The sequence below is a fragment of the Pipistrellus kuhlii genome, unplaced genomic scaffold (assembly GCF_014108245.1).
Source record: "Pipistrellus kuhlii isolate mPipKuh1 unplaced genomic scaffold, mPipKuh1.p scaffold_m20_p_9, whole genome shotgun sequence".
NCBI lineage: Eukaryota > Metazoa > Chordata > Mammalia > Chiroptera > Vespertilionidae > Pipistrellus > Pipistrellus kuhlii.
This window is the reverse complement of record NW_023425595.1, coordinates 6,686,987-6,704,544: the sequence shown is the minus strand read 5'-3', so window position 1 is coordinate 6,704,544 and position 17,558 is coordinate 6,686,987. Positions and strand designations below refer to the sequence as shown.

The following is a 17,558-nucleotide window of genomic DNA, read 5'->3' as shown; positions in this document are numbered from 1 at the left end:
GCACTAAGCATTTTATTGCAGTGGGGTTTTGTTTCTTCTTTTAGAAAGCAGGGAATAGGCACGGGGGGGGGGAAATGCAAGCAAGTCTATCAGTTGATGGTGAGTAGGACCCCTCAGATCTCGGTGGCCTCCCGTGTATGCTGGCCACTGTCTCTTTTTCCTATATGGCGTTTTCAAGCAGCATTGCTGACTGAGTAGTATTCTTGTGGAAGAAAAGCTTGCCTTGCCCATGAGTACCTTTCCATGAACAGGAGCTGAAGACGATCTGAAATGTCAGATTTCTCTGACCAAGGTCCTTATCTAGTCTACAGAGTTTTACAGCCAATACAAAGGGGAAGTTGAGGCATTTGATTTCAGTTCTCCATGCCTCTTGTATTATTGCAGATGAGCTCGTAGTCTTAAAGGTGTGGCTCTGTCTGAAGACACTGACCATAAGGTATACTGGCTAGAGACTAACAGAGGCCTTTCAGCTCCTGAAGGGCTTGTCCATTTATGTCCAGGCTTTCTGTGCTAGAAGTCAATGGAAACACACTGGAAATATTACCTTCTTGGATCATGTTAGAGGACCCTGAATTCAAGGATCTTTGAAACATACTTATTTTAGTCCCATCCTCATGGCTTCCCTAACCAAGCTGGGCATTTGTTCAGACATTCCCAGCTCTTAGCCCTCAAGAACTTGTCTGACTCAATCACCATGGTCTCTCCTGGTCACAATGCTGAAACATCTTTTCCCAGGATCAGTGTCTCTAGCATACATAATACCTGATCAAATTTTCTCACCAAAGTACTTTTACATAAAGAGGAGAAATAGGATGGGGAAAGAAAAACAGAGGAAATTGGATGAGCAGCATAAAAGAGGATGCTAATAGTATCTGAAGATATTTTCCAAATCCTTATTTTTGGATAATTGTTGCAATTTGTTTTATAAATTCCCACCACAAATTAACATTCTATTCTGCAATACTTAATGCCAAACTGTATAATAGAGTATGCCATTTTCATATTTGACAGTATTTAATAATATAATAATATAGGATACATTAATCTTTTAAATTATATGGTTCTTATTGGTTAGATATGAAATATTTCCCCTAAATATTTGAGCAAAGTTGATTGTCCAGAATATTTTGTTAATTTCACTCAGTGGTTTCTTTTAATTTTTCTCCTGAATCTTCCTATCCTCAAATCCACCACTGCCCAGAGGTATGAGGAATGTGTAATGGGAAACATCTTTTTATCAGGTATGCTGGCTAATTAACTCAATATTGCCTTAAATACTTATCCAGAAGCCTGGGGTTATACATTTTTATGCAGTTTTTACTTTTAATGTAGCACATCCATCTCATCCCTTCTCTCTTTAAAAATTGTCTATTAAAAGCAACAAAATAAGTCACCATCAGGAGTGTTGTCAAATGTAATTACCCCTGAGTTGGCAGGCAAGAAAAGGCATAGAAGGACCTCTGTAAGGGTGTTTAGAAGTGAGCTCCTTTATATTTTTATAAATTGTATGGAGGTTAGAATTTCATGCAAAATAAGAAAATAAATCTAAAAAATAATAGGATATAGTTAAATCAATATTGATTATTTAGAATGAAAATGCTTTATAGGAAGCAGTAAAATCTTTTAGGATCCTGGGGGCGCAATATGGGTATGAGAGTGGAATAAATCACTCCAGTTTAATCACTTGGTAAGTAACTAAAACACTGCTCTGGATTTATAGTGTCAGAGAGCAGCCTCCTATTAAATATCAAACCTGCTGGTGATTCAGTTGTGATGGGTTTTAGAAAAATCGTGCAGAAGCCATTTCTGTCTTTACAGTTCACCTTTGGTATTTCTCTTCGTTATTCTTCCCGGGTGTGAGTCCATTTTAAAATGTCCCGAGTTTGTAAAACCATACATTTTCATTTAAAGGGAACCTTTCAGATTCTGACATCCACTTAAAAACCTCACTTATCTGTGCTACTCACAGCTTATTATTTTCATCGAAATCGTTTATGACTAGTTTACTTCTTTCATTACGGCCAGGCTTAGCCTTTTGGCTTCAACCCTGGAGCTGTAGTTGACTCCAAAATGCTTTCAGGTGATGGCTATAGTTATAATTTTGTGCAACGTGACAAAAAATAATGGATCTTTAACATTGTCTGGTCATCACAAGCATTATGTTGATAAAGCACTGATACAAAGAAGTGGAGACACTGGACTAAGAATAAAAGAACATCTTGTTAAAACCATGCATTTGGTAAAGCTACACATTGCCTCCATCGCAAACAAGGTGGCACATTTGCATAATCCATGTCATCAAAAATGCTTGGGCAAGGTCTCCTTTTCCTGAGTAATTCTAAAAGTTGAAAAAAATTTTTAGCCTTCTTATCAAAATTTGTCACTTTTGTCCCACTTTTTATTAATTGACTAGAAAATAGTGGCACAGCGAAAGCCTCAGTATAATAAAAAGGTAATATGCAAGTAGACCAAATAGCAAAACAACGGAACAATCAATCAAAGCATAATATGCTAATTATATACTAAGGCTGCTCAACCGCTTGCTATGACCTGCACTGACCACTGGGGGCAGATGCTCAGTCCAGACTAGTTGGTTAGCTTGCTGCTGTGGTCTGGCTGATCAGGACTGGGCGAGATGTGCAGGAAGCAACCCATCTGATGTTTCTCTCTCACATGGACACATCAACCTCTCTCTCTCTCTCTCTCTCTCTCTCTCTCTCTCTCTCTCTCTCTCTCCTCTCTTTCTCTCTCTCTCCCTCCCCCCATCCCTGTTTGCCTCCCTCCCTTCATCTCTCTCCATCTCTTCTTTCCTCTCTCTAAAATTAATGAAAATCTCCTTGAATGAGAATCTTTTTTAAAAAAAGTTACTGCCCTAAATTGGTATATATGATTGTGGAGACTGGTCCAAATCATACAGCAGGCAATCCCAAAGGTAGGAACTGTCAGCAGGGGCTGACATTGCTACTCAGGGGCAGATTTCTTCTTTAGGGAAGCCTATGCCCTTTTCTTAAGGCCCTTCGATTGACTAAACAAGGTTCACCCTAATGATCTAGAACAGTAGTCTGCAAACTGCTGCTCAAGAGCCACATGCGGCTCTTTGGTCCCTTGAGTGTGGCTCTTCTACAAAATGAGTGCACATACAGTGCGATTGAAACTTTGTGGCTCATATGCAAAAGTCAATTTTAAGCCTGGGCAAGTTTATTTTGAAGAAGTGGTGTTAGAACACTCAAGGGGCCAAAGAGCCGCATATGGCTCGCGAGCCGTGGTTTGCCGAGCACTGATCTAGAATAAACTCCCTTACTTAAATTAACTGATTATGAATGTCTTTCACATAAACCAAATATATTTACAACAACACCCACATTACTGTTTGACAGAACTATGTAGGGGTAGGGGTGGGAAGGTAGTCTAGCCAAGTTAGAAGAGGCATCTAAAGTAAGGGTTGGCCTAATGTAATACTTAAACACAACTTCCCACATTCTTCCCATATCTATAGGATTTATTTTAAGACTTCAAAATATCTCTCTGAAATTACCTTGAACCCATCATTAGGTAGACTTTTGATGCCTCATTAGATTTTTTTTTCTAAGCCTCATGAATAATGTTAGAGTGTTACTATTATTTTGCATGAAATCCCCTCTCTTGTTTGAAGGCCTGCTTTTAGTTATTCTTGTCTTCCAGCACTGGCCAGCTTCATTAACTGGGCTCCCATTGTTTTCTACTTCACTCACAATAAGGTAGTAAAATAGTCTTTGCTAAATGCCTTACAGAGAGTCCAGTGCATTTTTACTATGGAATTGCTTTGCCCCTTCGCCTAGAAGTACAACAATCAACAAAGCAGTAGTTGCAATTATTTCCTTATCTTTAACCAACCAGATCTCATACTCTTTTCACACAGAAGGACTCAGGATTTTGTTTTTTTCCCTTTTTCAGTAAACAACAGGCTGACTTGGCAGTACTCACGAGAAGACATTGCAAACCAAATCCTTGACTCAAATTCCAAGAGTCAGTCTTCCCACAGCAGGGGCAAGGGACCTGCTGCTTCTTAAAGGAGAATGAGGGGTAAGGTACTGTACATTGCTCTTTGCACTGTCCTCAGAAACGTTGAAGACCTACAGTAGCTGTGCTTTTCTGGGTTAAACAAGCAGAGGGACCGGTTTAGCTAAGCAGAGCTTGGCAAAAATGTCAGTATGGTCAATGAAAAACAGCACTTTTAAACTTTGAAATCTTCAAACGGGTGTTATAAAAATGTCAACTCTGTAAACTGCCTGGATAGAGCTCTACCCTATGCACTTGAGTCAGGACCATTCCAGCACCCCTGACATTATGAAATTTGCCGAGTAAATCTGCATTATTTTATGGCCAATGTCACACCTGTATAATTTCCCCCCCTTGCCATGCTCCAGGATAAATCAAGTCCCTTTGTACTCTGACTCTATAGAAGCCTCATTGGCTTTCAATCATCAACCCCCCTCCAGCAACTGGGAGGAAAGAAAGTAGAGTCTGTGTCTAGAAAAGCAAAGAGGAGTTCCTTTTTCCTTTGTTTCGTTTCCTATGGAATCTGGGGCCCTTAAAAACCACCATGTCCTGGTGGAACCAATGTAGACCTAAATGATGATCCTGAGCCTTGACACTGAGGTGAAAGGGGATCTTGGACCCTCAATATCTGCAGATCCAAATGGCTGCCTGGAATCCAGGGCCTCCTAAAGGAGGCAGTAGACAGATATAATGCTTGACCATCCTTGGTCTCAAGATGTGGGCACCATTTGCCAACCTTCTGTCTCCAAGATAGTCTGTAGCAAATTTTACTTTTCCTAAGATGTGGCTGATTTTATTTTTTCCAGAAAGAAACAGAGATAGCAGACTAAAGGGAAACAGTTTTTCTTTAAGGGGTGAACCAAGAACCAAGGATCAATGGGTTCCAATAATAGTAATAATGTTGAGGAGTATGTGCTCTCAAATATATTGATTTTTTTAAAAAAAATCTAGTATGTGCCAGCCCCTTCGAGAAGGGCACTACTGCTCATGAAAGTTAAGAAATGTGTCCAAATTTATGAGCTAATGGGTGATGCATTGAAGATTTGGACTCTGGTCTGACTCTGGCCCTGCTCTCTACACTGTTTTATGAAGCAAAGTGAAAGTGACTTCTCCAAACTACCCCACCAGCTCGAAAGCTCTCTTTATTCCGCTGTGAGAATTAGTTGAGTCTCCTCAGTGACCTCATTCTGTCTTGTGTATTCTGCCATCTGTGCTGCCTCCTACCTTGTTGAAATGGCCATGTCCCACTGGCTCTCCAAGGGCCAACCACCAGCTCTTAGACACCTCTTCACCTTCAGGTTAGGTCAGGCTCCCTCTCTGTGGGCACCGTCAGTAACCCAGGCTTTTCTCTAGTGTAAGACCCATTTCTTAGTGTTGACCATGAGACTCTGAGCCTCACAAAAACACAGGACCTCAGGTTTTGTGCTAAATTTTTAGGACTTGGTGGAGTTCCTAGCACCTAGTAGATAGGAATGTTCATTAAATGACATGAATTGCCAAAATCATGACCAAATCCTTCATTTGATATGGCTTTTCTTTTCTACCTTGGGAAATATATATATATATATATATATATATATATATATATATATATATATATATATATATATAATCGGAAGCTCATTGCAGGAAGATTCCTACAAGAACAGGGCTTCCGGTGGGCTTTCCTCCCGCCACTGTCACTTGTCCCATGCCCCCGCCCCATGCTTTCCCTGCCACTTCTGCCCCCCAGCCCCTCAACCCACGCTTTCTCTCCCACCCCCACGGCTACCCTGCACTTTCCCTCCCACTACCACCAGGTGCTCTCCCTTCCCTCCAGCTATCTCTGCACCCCCTGCAATTTCCCTGCTGTCCCCTACTGCCACCACTGCCTCATGCTTTCTTTTCCGCTGCCACCCCACAGCACTTTTCCGCTGCCTACCTGCACTTTCCCTCCCTCAGCTGCCTTGCTTTCTGCTTTCCTTCTCTCTTCCTTCTATGCTGTCTTCAGTCTTCACTTCTCCCTCCCTCAGCATATGCAAATTAACCATCATCTTAGTTGGGTTAATTTGCATACTCACTCTGATTGGCTGTGGGTGTAGCAAAGGTATGGTCAATTAGCACTTTTCTCTTTTATTAGTGTAGATAACACTTTACGTATTATATATCTGTATCTACATATAGGTATATCTCCTCAGTGTTTTATTCTGTTTGTTTTGGTGTTTTTAGGGACTTTTGCAAAGTTCATAAAAGGGAGTTACAGGAGCATAAACATTAGTGTTTTAATGATGCTGAATCACAGAGCAAAGACTATACCAAAGAATTCACTTTCCTTTCCACTGCAATTCTGAGGAAAGGTTTTTGTGCTCTCACCTTGGCTGTTATGGGTCCTTCTTACCCTTGACTTTCCCCTTTCTTGGGGCTGCCATTGATAATCCAGTGTGCAGATACAACCCTGATAAATTTGTGTGTCCAATCAGTTGTTGTCACACTGTATAAACCTGATTATTATTTATCAGCCCATCACTCCAATCTAAGGTGCAGATGCTGCCACTCTTGCTGGCTCGAGAACCTTGGTGCCTGGGGACCTTGGAACATTTGTTAACGAAGGTCTTTATCCAGAAACTCTGTGGATTAGCTGTGCCAGGACACATCAGATAGCAGTACCTGTTAAATCTCCCCTTCCCCCCATTCTTAACAAAATGCCTGTTTCACATTTTTATTTCATTGAACTGATTGGGAATTATTCTTAGATTTTACAATGCTCTTCATGACATTTCATGGTAACTATGAGAAAAATTATCTAGTTTTATATATATACAAATGAATGAACATGGGACATGGATTATTTCATCTAAAACATAGATGAAGTGGGTTAACTTGAAACCTTCTTGATTTAATGATATTTATGAACTACATCTAAGATTTTTTCCCTATTGATTGACAAGGCACTTTCATGCAAACTGGTGTTTTTGTTTTTTGTGTTTGTGCCATTCAAGGAGCATTTCGGTTTTAAATGTGCAATCACAACACTAAAAAGCAAGAAGTGAAGAAAGGGGCAACAGTGAACAGAAATAGAGGCTCATTCATTTCTAAGCCGGAAAGTAGTAAAAGAAAGTATAACATTCACACCTGGGTGTACAAATCGATATCTGTTACATTCCATTCAGAATGCTGGCAGTCCCTATTGCAGGGCTGGTGTGAATGTGGAACATAACAGCTCTCCCATACAGATGGGCTTTTGGTGTTACCCTGACAGCTGTTTGATGGAGCACCTAGTATGAGGAGCAGGGGACAATGAGGCACTTTTAACAGGACTTTACTATTTTGAATCAACTAATAAAATACAACTTTATGTCATCCAAGCATTATTTCTGCTGCTGACAGAATAACTCCTGTCTTGGGAAACATGGTGCTAGAAACAACTGCTGGCCTTGCGTTTAGAGACCAATGATTGAATTGAGCTTGTAATACAGGCAACTATAATTTACAGGTAACTAGATAAAGGTGTAAGTAATGATATTCACCTGGGACATGGATTGCTAAAGGTTGAGGTGGGGGCTCTGTCAGGAGAAGGAATTGTCAAGGTGCTTGTCTGGCTTTATTAAACAGTAGTTGTCAAAACATCAAAAGATATCGTACCTTCCTTTTGTCAAAATGAGGCTGGATTCTTTCATGATCAATGCACTACCTATTGACTGTTGTTTAATTGTATATTAGCTAAATATTACCTGGACAGCATAAATAATGGATAGGAAGTTGGATTGGGTATTTGTAATGTCTGGAAAGGTAATGTAAATCAGTGCTTCCTAGATGTGACTGGTCCAGAGCTGGAGAACATAGCACCAGTTTATTATTATTATTATTATTATTATTATTATTATTATCATTATTATTTGTATCAAATTGCTATTATTACTTATTTATTTTTAGATTTTTTTTTTAATCTAAAGTTTTACATATGTCTTCTTTTCCCCCAGTTGACCCCCCACCCCAGCCATTCCCATCCTGGACAAGTCCCCACCGTCCCAGAGTCTGTGTCCATTGGTTATGCTAACATGCTAAAAGCGGCCTCATACGCTACAGATCAGTCTCTGCTTCTCTCTTCAGGCCTCTTTCCAGGCCTGATTCACAGCCCTCTCAGCAGTCACTGCTGGGTCACTGGGTCTGCAGCCTCAGTAGTCAGCACTGAGTCACCATGGCAACCCAGCTGACTTCCAGATGATCAGCCTTTGGTCATGATATGTCATTACACCCTGGCTCTTTATTATAGAGATGAAGTTCAGAATAGGAATTGCCTTCCTTCACCCTGCTTTCTTGCCTGACTCCTCTCTCTCTCTCTCTCTCTCTCTCTCTCTCTCTCTCTCTCTCTCTCTCTCTCTCTCTCTCTCTCTCCCTCTCTCTCTCTCCCTCCCTCCCTCCCTCCCTTCTTCTAGTATATCCTCATTGTAAAAACATATGCTTATGAAGAAACTTGTAAAATATAGGAAGTCATGCCAAAACTGGTTTGGCTCAGTGGATAGAGCGTCGGTCTGCAGACTAAGGGGTCCCAGGTTCGATTCCGGTCAGGGGCATGTGCATTGGTTACGGGCACATCCCTGGCAAGGGGTGTGCAGGAGGCAGCTGGTCAATGTTTCTCTCTCACCGACATTTCTACCTCTTTCTCCCTCTTCCTTCCTCTTTGTGGAAAATCAATAAAAATATATTTTAAAAAATATATAGGAAGTCATATGAAGGCATTAAAATCACCTATAAACTTACTATTCAAGTATGAAGAGTTTATACTTATAACTTAACATGCATTTACTAACTCATCTAGCACACAGGTGTGGAACACATTAGTGGCCATAATAGACAACAATCCCCATCCTTTTGGAAATTTCACTTTAGGGGAAGAAGAGGGCCCTAATATATGGTGACAGGAGAAGATTTGACTTTGGATGGTGGGCACATGATCCAAATACAGATCTTGTAACATAGAAACCCATACCTGAAACATACATGTTCATGTTGAGCAATGCCTTCCCAATACATTTAATAAATAAAATGAAGACATTCCATTTTAGTGGGATGAATCAATATACAAATAAAGAAGACAATGCAGTTATTGAATGGTCTCCACTTGGATATCTCCACACTGCTCTGTGGGAGAATGAACTTTAAGGACCGCATCAACGTGGGCCCTTTGACTTCAGATTCTGGGTGGCTTCAGAACGTTGGAGCCACTGGCAGGAGATCAGAAAGTGGGAGGCAAGAGAGGGCAGCTTCTTTATTGCTGCTGGGCCATGGGCTGCAGTGGCTTTCTTCCTTTGCACAGGCCAGGGGTCTTGTCCCACAGCCTCTTCTGCGGTTCTGCCCGTGTTCTCGCCAGGATCTGGTGACTGCTCTCTCCTCCTGTCTGCACTCCCAGGGATGGCACTGGCTCCTCCTTCCCAGGGATGCTTCCCAGTGTCCTGCTGATTTTCTTTAAATCTGCTTACCCCCTGGAAAATAGTGCCTGCACTGGACTCTTTTTAATTACTAGACTTTGAGGGCCATCTGCTTCTTTTCAGGACTTTGATAGATACATTTAGCACACTACAGAGTTATAAATGTTAAAGAGGAACAACAAACAAGGGTAGGGGTTCAAGTATTTGAAAAGAGCTTGGGCTTTTAGGTGGAGTGTGCAGAGAAGGCTTCCATGAGAAAGTCAGTTTTGAAATCTGAAAAATGAGAGTGAGTACATTTTACATACAGAGAGAGACATAAAGATACAGGGGGAGAGGGAGAGAGAGAGAGAAAGAGAGAGAAAGAGAGAGAGAGAGAGAGAGAGAGAGAGAGAGAGAGAGAGATGAGAGATTCTAGACATATACACATGAAAATATTGTAATAATAGAATCACATTGTTACAAATTGTGTCTATAACTCAACTCTGCAGGAGCAGTTCCTGATGCCTTCAAATGGTTTTATTTTTCTATTGTAATGACTGTACGGAAATTCATTTTAAGGTTATAGCATACTTTACTTAATTGATCCCCTGCTTTGAGATAATTAGGTTGGTTTTACAACTCCATTATTATGAACGAGCCCTGTTGACAGCCCTTACTTTCTGAAAGAATTTTAACCGATTTCCAGGGCCTGTGGGTCATCTTTCAGGAATGACTGTTTCGCTCTTTTAAAAAATGGTGAAATGGCCTCAGTTCAGGAGGTTGTTAGTGTCAGTCTTTGGGACAGATTCATCACTGGTTCGCAGGAAAGTAATTTTGCAAATGTGTGTGGGATGTCTAATTACCATATTGAACAACAAGAAGCAACATCTGGAATAAGGGGGAAAATAACAAAGGAGTGATTGTTCGTTTTCCCCTAAAACTGGAAGCTTGCATATTGAAATAGAAGTGCAGTATTTATAACTGTAGTCCTCAGAAACCTGAAGAGTCTTTCCTCATCCAAAAGGTCCCTCTTCCTCAAGCTGATCAAGAAACCAAGAACCTGCCCAGCCAGCATGGCTCAGTGGTTGAGTGTCAACCTATGAACCAGGAGATTATGGTTTAATTCCTGGTCGGGGTACATGCCCAGGTTGTGGACTCCATCCCCAGTGTGGGGTGTGCAGGAGACAGCAGATCAATGATCCCATCTCATCATTGATGTTTCTCTCTCTCATTCTCCCTTCCTCTATAAATTACATAAAAACATTTAAAAAGAAAAAGAAAAAGAAGCCCTAACCGGTTTGGCCAGTGGATAGAGCGTTGGCCTGTGGACTGAAAGGTCTTCTTTAAAATCACTCTTGTTATTACATTATATTGAATAAGACTACTTAGTACATTACATTTAGAAGCTTGAGGAAGTAAGTGACCAGGTTGAAGAAGCCCGCATGGCAAAACACTGGGTGGTCATCTTCATAATCTGTTGGTGGTCTCCAGTCCATAGCCAAAAAGAAATCAGGTCCCAAATCCTCTCAACACAAGGAAGTGAATTCTGCCAACAACCTGGATGAATGTGGAGATGGATTTTTTTTTTTCCAGTTAAGCCTTCAGATGAGAACACAGCCCAAGCAACATCTTGTTTACACTCTTGGGACAGTGAGCAGAGGACTCAGCTAAGCCAAGACCAGACTCATGACCCACAAAAACTATGAGATAATAAATGTGAATGTTGTTCTAAGCATCTACATTTGTGATAATTTGTTATGCTGAGACAGGAAACTAAAATACCTTCCAACCAAATAATCTGCCAGGCAAAATTGCTATTTCAACTCCTGTCATGCCACCATCATGAATCCTTTGCAGCTAGTTTACCAGTATCTTTCAGAATCACTTGAATATTCCACTGCTGTGGTGGTCTGGTGCATCCAGTGAACTTTTAGTCTTTTCCAAGTCTTCAGGGCTGACCCTGGTTCATATATCAATGTAACTGACACCTTACTAACTCATGATTATTGAGAGATTTTTATAGCCATTGCTTCCCAGAATATTTTTCATCAACAATTCCATTTAATTCCCACAATAACACTGTGAGATGCTATACATAACTTCCCCCATTGTATAGATAAGGGAATGGAGATTCATAGACTTTGAGGAATTTTTTAAGAAAGAACACAGCTAGGCATTAAGTCCCAAAATCAAGAGCATGAACGCTCATTTCCTTAAACCAGAGTCAGATTTGCTTTCATCATGATAAAGTAGGACTTCTGAGTTGTTGCTTTGGTAAAATCTGCACAGGTCCATCTAACTTGCTTTTTGCCCAATGACTTATTCTCATGGCTTTAGGATATAGCCTGGGTTGCTCAAAGAAAAATGTGAATCAGAAACAAGCAGAACATTTTTTTTTTTTTAGAACTATTAAAGGAGACCATCTGAACCAGAAAATTTGGGGGCAGATTCATTTTTTTCAAGCACTGTCTGATGTTAATTTACGCGTGGGCTGGGGGTTTATTTGTTTAGTAGCATTAGTGCAGGAAGGTGATCTATATCTCCTTTTGTGTCTCTGGGAAGCAATACATCTCTTTGTTTACCCAGTGTAGAGTTAATTCAGGCCTTAATTGTATTAAGCAAAGGATGGAGAATTTAAAATAAAAGGGTTTCAATGATTCTGGGAACACGCATTTATTACTGTGATGAAAGAGCCAACTCTCCCAGTCCCCATTTGCTGCCTTGTTTCAGTACTTCTCATCTCCAATAAATCACACAGGCTGGGACTTGGTCCCTTGACTGAGAGCAGAGCCTGAAATGGATGCTGTAGGTTGCCTAATAAAGCTTCCAGCTTAGGTCTTTCATCTTTGACCATCATCTTGAATGTATGTTTTCCTGAAAGGACATCTTTTTACTGCCCTTCGCCTGACTCTACCTTGGATTCAAGAAGAATACACTGGTTTTTCCCAATATTCTGGAAATGAGTCACATAAAAGAATTATGCCATTCCCATCCTAATAGAGATAATAATAATAATAATAATAATAATTAATAATAATAATGCCATTGCAGCAGATACTACCTGATTCACTCAGATCCCCCATCTTCTATTTGTTCACACAGTCACCCTTCCAACATCCCCACTGTCCCCCCTTTGTCCTGTTACTCTGCCCTTAAGGTATTCCAGGTGCTTTGATTGCAGGGTATATAGAGCCAGATGGCATCCCATCCTTCATCCACACCCACCATGACGCTTATTTAATGACTGTGTGGTGCAGGAGTTTGAAAGCCTATCATCCTTTTTTTGCAAAGGAACATGGAATAATGCAAACTTTGAGATACAGTTTATACTAGTCTTCTCCTGAAGGAAGGACTAGGCTGAAGCTGGGACTTTTCCTGAAACACACCTTTTCTTGGCTCCTTCTCCTACCATGCCCTGCCTCTCCCATTTTCTCCCAGTGCTCTCTTATCTTTGTATTGTGTCTGCTTCTGAAGAATCTCACTTAAAACAATAACAACCTTTTCACTGAGCATTTAGTGCAGTTCAGTCACATTAAATTATTTGATTCTCACAAGAACCCTTTGCAGTAAATCACGAATCTTGGGCAACTGAAGAACACATTAACCAGTTTTTCCAAATAGCTCATAAAAAGTTGCAGCTGAGATTTGAACAGACTCATGCAACTCTAAGACCTGTTCTCTGAATGTGTAACATATTCTTCTCAACAGAAAAAGTCTGTTAATAAGAGTCAATCGTATCATCATAAAATAGTAGCCAAGTTACTGATTGACCCTCAGAACACCTGGAGTCACATCACCCTAGTGCTTTTTACTGCCCATGTGCATTTAGGCAAGTTGCTTCATTTTTCTAAACATTAGTTTCTTTCTTTATAAAGAAGTGGGTGTGATGATGTTCCAATATAGCTTTCTTTTCAAACACAGATGGTAGGATGGATTTGGTCCAGGGGTTGAACAGTGTCACCCTTTGCCCTACAGTGATTTTGAGGTATAACCAGTGTATGGAATGGCTTTCATCTACCTTCAGAGCCTATATACTTTACATTAATCTCTGCTCTCTCCCTAACAGGTTTTGAGCTTAGAAAAACAACAACAATAATACCCTGCGAGATGGTGGTTTTCAGGTTCCAAGCTTTAAGGAGAGCCCATAGCTTATCACCTTGCACAACAGCTTACTCAGGGGCGGATTCTTAAATTAGAGGCTTTGTGTCTGGAAAAAACAACAAAGCCCTGTGACTCAGACGGGCCTTGCATGTTTGGCCCTAGTGAATGAGGACAAGCATGACATCAGTATGCCAGATGCACTCTGATTGCTCCTTGCTACTCACTAGCCTGGACCATGAACCATATCAATACTTTGGATTTACGCTGAGGGTTCCAGAAGAGTTTTTCTCTAAATTACTCTATATTAACCTCCAAGCAGGCAAGAAGCCTGGCACTACCCAAAGGTGAAGAAATAACCTAGAGCAGGACCCAGAGCGAGGAAAGAAGAATCTGGATGTGGCCAATGCCTGTCAGTAAAGCCACACTCTATTGGCTTTGAAAAATAGCCCAATTATCCTCCATTTCAGCGTGCAGAAAAATGATGCAGCAACGTGACCTCATACCATAAATCCCACACCCGTAAACACTCCCTGTGCAATTAGTTGTTGCACCAAATTGGTCTCATCGAAGGGAAACGGATAGTCAGTTCTATCTGTCACCTAGGGAGATAGGAAGCACTTACAGAATGAGACAGTTCTCTGCTGCCTCAGCCATCTGAGGAGAGGAAGATTGGGTTCTAGTTTAGTGAATGCAATGGCTCTCACCTGTAATAAAGCACAACCTAGTGATGGAAAGACGCCCAGCTTTTAGCCCATGAGCATGATTTTGCCAGTTCAAAAGGGTGAGAAAAGGTCCTGGAATTCAAAATCAGGACATCTGGTTTCTGTTATTGTGTAGGACTTGGGCAATGGTGCAGGGAGGAGTTCTGGACCCAGAGTCAGATGACTTGCTTCAAAGTTCTAGTTCTCACAGTAATCGGCAGGGTGGTCCTGTCCAAAGTCACTTCCTGTGGCAGAGAAGGCTCTGTGTTTACGCAAAGTCATTCTCTGCTCTTCCTGGGCACACCATTGGGCTATATTTCCCAGCTCCTGGCAATTGGTCAGGCCATGTGGCTGAGTTCTGGTTAATGGAATGTGGGTGGGAGGAATGAAGGTCACTTCTCGGCCTGGATTAAAAAGAACATCCCCTCCTTCCTTCTGCCTTATTTAGAAGCATATGGGATCTTCCCAGGGACCCAGAAGGCCTAAAAGCTGATGAGGAAACCAGGTTTCCTGAGTGTAGCAAAACCTGTTTCCATCTCCCTATTCCTCACACCACCCTCAGTTTACCAACTGGACTTTATTTAAGTGGTTTAAAGCATTGAGATTGCAGTAGTGATCTACTATATAATTAGTGTTAACATTTTAATAACAACAATGGTGATAGCAACAGCCTTACATTAAGATAACATTGAACTTTCATGAACTATCTCTTATGGCCTCCAAACAGAAGCATTATGAATTCCACTAATGTTCCCATTTAAGAATCTAAGCTGAGACATACAGAGTGGGACACCTTTTCAAATCTCACACAGTGAATGTGGCAGAACTGTGACTGTCTTGAAACCTCATGTTCCTCTGCATAAAAAAGATGGTAATGATCTGCCCCATCTACCCAAAATGTTACCGCGTGTGTCACAAGAGTTAGGCTGTAGAGAGGCTGCAGGACTAAAAGCATCATATAAATGATAGATGCTGTTATTATTGATCTTTCTGAGCCTTGATTTTTATAGCTATAACATTTGTTCCAGTTAATCACTATTTTTAACGCAGAACCATGAAACATTTATGTGTTCCACAGAGGCAAGTGATGGTGACAATCTAACATTCCTTGCTCTGTGAGTGGTATTTAGTGGCAATAAGTGGAAGAGAGAGTGGGGAGCGTGAAAGATGCAGCAACTAGAAGTCACTTAAGGATTTTTCTCTTATCTCATTCTCTTCTCCTCTCCTCCTTCCAACAAAAAAAAAAAAAAATTCCTCTGGTCTGTAATTAGGCATGCTAGCACTAATTGCTAGGTGGCATCCTAAGTGACCCCATCATTTCTCAAGTGGCTGATATAATGCTGAGGGTAGGCCAGGTCTCAGTACTTAAGAAAATGGGAAAAATCAACTTTATGGGCTTTTCTTTGAAGGCAAGATATAAAAGTATTCTAGAATATGCTAAATGACACTGCTGTTTGATTCTAATATAATTCTCAGTTCACACTATATCATAGGACATAGAGAGATTTGAAAAATCAGGTTTTATGACTTTTCCTTTGGAAAAAGAAAACATAAGTTATTATTCCATGTATCAATTGGTTCTGAAGTTTAACTCAAACTTAGCAGAGAAACATTTATGACAGATTTTTGAATTATATTTTTTAGCATGTCTGTCATCTAGTTTTAACCAGAACATCACAAGCTATAGGGTTCTGATGTGTTTCTGACTTGTAAAAAAAAAAAAAAAAAAAAAAAGATTTATTTGGCCGAGCAGCCAACATGGAAGTTCCTGGCTGACCAGGCTTCTAAGGAAACCACCTCTGATACTCAGGAAGCCAAGACACATGGAGGTGGCAGCACCAGGGATCCAGTAGAGTCTCTGTCCAGGCCAGGGCCTGTCTCTGATGTGGAGGGCAGACAGGTGCTTCATCATGGGTGGCTTTTTCTCAAGTATATTTTTGAGTCTATTTGGAACCCAGAAAATGAGGGTTTTCATTTTGGGATTAGAATGAGCGGGAAAAGTTACAATTTTGTACAGATTGTAGGTTGGAGAGGTTGTTGTTGTTTTTTTTTTCAAATATATTTTATTGATTTTTTACAGAGAGGAAGAGAGAGGGATAGAGAGTTAGAAACATCGATGAGAGAGAATCATCAATCAGCTGCCTCTTGCACACCCCCTACTGGGGATGTGCCTGCAATCAAGGTACATGCCCTTAACTGGAATCCAACCTGGGACCTTTCAGTCCACAGGCTGATGCTCTATCTACTGAGCCAAACCAGTTTCGGCTGGAGAGGTTGTTACTACTGTTCCTACCATTGGATTTAATGTTGAGTCGGTAACATACAAGAACCGTAAATTTCAAGTGTGGGATGTAGGAGGACAGACCAGTATCAGGCCATACTGGAGATGTTATTATTCAAACACAGATGCCGTCATTTATGTAGGAGACAGTTGTGACCAAGACCGAATTGGCATTTCCAAATCAAAGTTAGTTGCCATGTTGGAAGAAGAAGAGCTGAGAAAAGCCAAGTTGGTGGTATTTGCTAATAAGCAGGATGTGGAACAGGCAATGACTCCCTCAGAGAGAGCAAATTCATCTGCTTATCTGCCTTAAAAGACCTAAAATGGCAAATATTCAAAACTTCAGCAACCAAAGGCACTGGCCTTGATGAGGCATTGGAATGGCTAGTTGAAGCCTGAAAGAGCAGACAGGAATCCAATCACTTCTGCTCTTCTAAAATGAAGACCACATCCCATGTCCCTTCGGAAATAGTTAAGTGTGCTTCACACTACTAAATGTTAGAGCTATGTATGATTGTTGGCATATACTGAACTGACTACACATTTGTAATAAATATAAAAATAAGTATTTGGTTGGAAGGATAGCTCATCATGATTGAACCAACTGACTGGTCTGTATGATGTATAACATTCATTCCTTGCTTTCTTATATTGTTAAAGTACATATCCTATTTGTGTGGAATTCTTATTCAAATACAGTTCTATTAAAAAATGCACTCTTGCCCTAACCAGTTTGGCTCAGTGGATAGCACATTGGCCTGCAGACTCAAGGGTCCCAGGTTCAATTCTGGTCAAGGGCTGGTACCTTAGTTGCAGGCAACATCCACAATAGAGGGTGTGCAGGAGGAAGATGATTGATGCTTCTCTCTCATCAATGTTTATAACTCTCTCTCCTTCTCCCTTCCTCTCTGTAAAAACTCAATAAAATATATTAAAAATAAATAAATAATGCACTCTTATAAAAGGGAGGAAAAACCCTTATTTTTGAATGAGTATTGCAGATTGTTTGTATAAACACTAATAAATATCTTAGCTCAAATTTTTTCCCCT

General features: G+C 40.7%; 1 pseudogene; it reads left to right on the top strand.

Annotated features, from left to right (window-relative positions):
- The first annotated feature begins 14,373 nt into the window (after nucleotides 1-14,373).
- LOC118713056 lies at nucleotides 14,374-17,003 on the top strand (annotated as a pseudogene).
- Nucleotides 17,004-17,558: the final 555 nt, after the last annotated feature.